Source organism: Mus musculus, chromosome 11 (genome assembly GCF_000001635.26).
Source record: "Mus musculus strain C57BL/6J chromosome 11, GRCm38.p6 C57BL/6J".
In the NCBI taxonomy this organism is placed as follows: domain Eukaryota; kingdom Metazoa; phylum Chordata; class Mammalia; order Rodentia; family Muridae; genus Mus; species Mus musculus.
This window is the reverse complement of record NC_000077.6, coordinates 108,707,570-108,710,941: the sequence shown is the minus strand read 5'-3', so window position 1 is coordinate 108,710,941 and position 3,372 is coordinate 108,707,570. Positions and strand designations below refer to the sequence as shown.

At 39.7% G+C, this 3,372-nt stretch overlaps 1 protein-coding gene and 1 long non-coding RNA gene across 13 annotated transcripts in view; both read right to left on the bottom strand.

Moving 5' to 3' along the window:
* LOC115487814 overlaps positions 1 to 2,460 on the bottom strand; it is a 34,258-nt gene extending 31,798 nt beyond the window's left edge. The window contains exon 1 of the long non-coding RNA XR_003949791.1: positions 760 to 2,460. This is a non-coding gene — a long non-coding RNA (uncharacterized LOC115487814). The remainder of the gene's footprint in view (positions 1 to 759) is intronic.
* The window catches only part of Cep112 (centrosomal protein 112), a 435,401-nt gene that overhangs the window by 149,674 nt on the left and 282,355 nt on the right, over positions 1 to 3,372 (bottom strand). The gene's annotated exons all lie outside the window — the stretch shown is intronic.

Here is a 3,372-nt window from a genome sequence, read left to right as displayed (position 1 = left end):
CTGTAAAGAGAAACAGAGAGTGCGGTGAAGAAAGGGCAGGGTGGGATGGCAGAGAGCATATCTGAAAATTGAGTAAGTGCTGTTTAGCTCTGCAGCTGCTTTGCATATATGTTTCCGAGCTTCTTGCAGGTACACAGAGTCTCTGTCTAGTCCTGCTACTTTAGGGCTTTCAGAGGACTGTGTCACGTCTAGGTCAATGCACAAAGAACTGGGCATGGTTTCTTCACACTGTCTCTTATTCAGCCACTCAATGACCCATACATAGGTAAGATAATGGAGTTTTTCTGCCCATCAACACTCTATAATCTGGAAAGCATTAAGTAAGCAAATGATCAATATACAATCAGTTTAATCTACAAAGTGGCACCTTATTTTCTTAACAATAGAACTTTGTTCAGTTATGCTACTGAAAATTTGGGGATCAATTTATCACCACAATATAATTTAGCAAAATTTAATATTTTATTTTTAACTTTATTATTTATTATAATGTGTGTGTGCATGCATGATGTGTGTGGGCTGGATGCATGCCATGGTGTAAATATGGAGGGAGGCTGCTTTGCAGAGTTGCTCTCTCCCCTTACCTTTACTTGAGTTCTAGGAACCAAATCAAAATGTCAGGCTTGCAAAGAAAACACCTTTACACTCTGAGCCATCTTGTCAGCCCTAAGTTAGCATGGAGCGATACTTTAATACATAATTCCATAGTTTAATGATTTTTGAAAGAAGAAGTATAGATGAGAAAAGATGGATACTCACAGGGAAAGCATCATGGCAGGGCTGAGAAGCACAGCATTCTAGAGCAGGGGTCGGGCAGAGGCACACTTCCTAAGCAAAGCACCCTCTGCTCTAAAGGCAGGACAGCAGACTAATTGTGTGGAGGTGGATACAATGAGGTAGTAGATTTGGGTTGGGCTGATAACAGGGTCTCTGGTGTTTGCTTCCACTTTTTCAATGACGCTGAGGCAGTTATCTCAAAAGAGGAATACAAATGCAATAGGTTTGAGAAGGAAAGCAGAACACGGAATTGTTCCAGAGAGCAGCAGAATGAACCAACTCCTCAGCCTATTTCAGTCTTTTGGCCCTGAGCTTGTCTGAGCACACTTAATATGTCTCTCCTCTTGAATTGTGCTTAACTGCTCAGATACAGTGGACAAAACAGGAGTATTTGATTTATCAAGGTTAGGATTTTGCTAGCAGAGAAGAGGTGAGAGGCAAGCAAGTAGAGTGATTGTAGTGATAGGTCATGGCTTCCAAGCTGTGAAGCAGAGAGGGGGCAAGTGACAGAAAGTGAGAAATGGAGACTTAATGGACTGTGTGCCCCACAGGGCAGAAACCTGCTGAGGCGAGGAGGTACCAGTTTTAAAGATAAAAGCAGGATGGGTAGGCAGTGGAATGCCTGAAGCCAAGACTGGAAGGTGACGTAGTTAGAGGACAGCCACACACAGGGGCTGATGCTAAGAAATGATGGTGGTCATGGTCTTTTTACACCAAATTCATCCCATACAAGCTACAGACATAGAAACCTTACAGATATGAGTGTGAATTAACACCAGGAGTTCACTAGTGTCATTCATTTGAATGAAACAAATTAATTGCTTTTATCTCCCAATATCCTATTTTAAAATGAAAACCAAATTAAGAGATGTGTATTTTTCTAAAATAATAGAATGCTTTCTTTCTGGCCTACAACTCTGAAATTAAGTACTTTACTACTAAAATACATGTAACTTTTATTTTGTTTTCATTGCGAACACATAACTTTCTGTCATTTTTGTATCTTATGTATCAAAAGCAATTTTACTTGTTGAAACTATCTTAATATCTAAAGTTTTGTTTTCTTTGCTCTCTAGAACATTTAAAGGTTTAAAAATGGCATTTTTTCCTAACAGATGATTTAAAGTTAAGAATGAGAACAGAAAAGACTTATACTCATTGCATCAAAATAGACCCAAATAGTCAAGAGACAAACTTTCCACAACTATGGAAAACAGCAGTGTAATGAGGCTGATAAGAACAGCTAAAGCGATCAGTCTCCCATTTCTAAGTGAAGGAGTCATTGAACTATTTTGGGTTTCTGATACATATTATCTCCACCACAATACAACTAGATTAAAATAAAATATTACAACACAACAACAAAACCATTTTTATTTAGGAAAACAAAACAACTTTGCAAACCAACACCCGAATCCATCAAAGACATGATAAGATATTCTGGCAGCTTTTAAAGGCAGTGACCAGCATGCATTGCTATTTAAGCTGACAGGGGTTTCCACAGATGTCAGAGTGATATTTAAAGAGAGTATGCACTAAAAACAAGCATATTTCTTTAGAATTTACTAGTTATAAAAATTATTTAAAAAATCACTAGAACTAAAAATCAAAGCAATTGTTGTTTTTTTAAAGCTATGGAATAGGTTATTCACAGAGACGGCAAACTCATAATGTAAACTAAAATATAAGTCAAAAACCTAGAACAAAATACACTTTAAAAAATTTTTATTAGGCAATTTTCTTTGTTTACATTTTATCCCCTTTCCTCATTTCCCCTCTGAAAGCCCCCTATCCCATCCCCCTGCTCACTAACCTACCCACTCCCAATTCCCTGTCCTGGCATTCCCCCACACTAGGACAGAGAGCCTTCACAGGACCGAGGGCCTCTCCTCCCATTGATGACCGACTAGGCCATCCTCTACTACATATGCAGCTGGAGCCTTGAGTCCCTCCATATGTATTGCCGGTTTAGTCCCTGGAAGCTCTGGGGGTGCTGATTGGTTCACATTGTTGTTCCTCCTATGGGGCTGCAAACCCCTTCAGCTCCTTGGGTCCTATCTCTAGTTCTTCCATTGGGGACCTTGTACTCGGTCCAATGGTTGGCTGAGAGCATCCACCTCTGTAATTGTCAGGTACTGGCAGAACATCTCAGGAGACAGGTATATCAGGCTCCTGTCAGCAAGCACTTGTTAGCATCTACAACAGTGTATGGGTTTGGGAACTGTATATGGGATGGATCCCCAAGTGGGACAGTCACTGGATGGCCTTTCCTTCAGTTTTTGCTTTAAACTTTGTATCTCCTCCCATGGGTAATTTGATCCCCCTTGTAAGATGGACTGAAGTATACACACTGTGGTCTTCCTTCTTCTTGAGCTTCATGTAGTCTGTGAATTCTATCTCGGGTATTCCGAACTTCTGGGTTAATACACACTAATCAGTGAATGCATACAATATGTGTTCTTTTGTGATTGAGTTACCTCACTCAGGATGATGTTTTCTACTTCCACCCATTTGCCAAAGAACTTCATGAATTCATCGTTTTTAATAGCTGAGTAGTACTCCATTGTGTAAATGTACCACATTTTCTGTATCCAT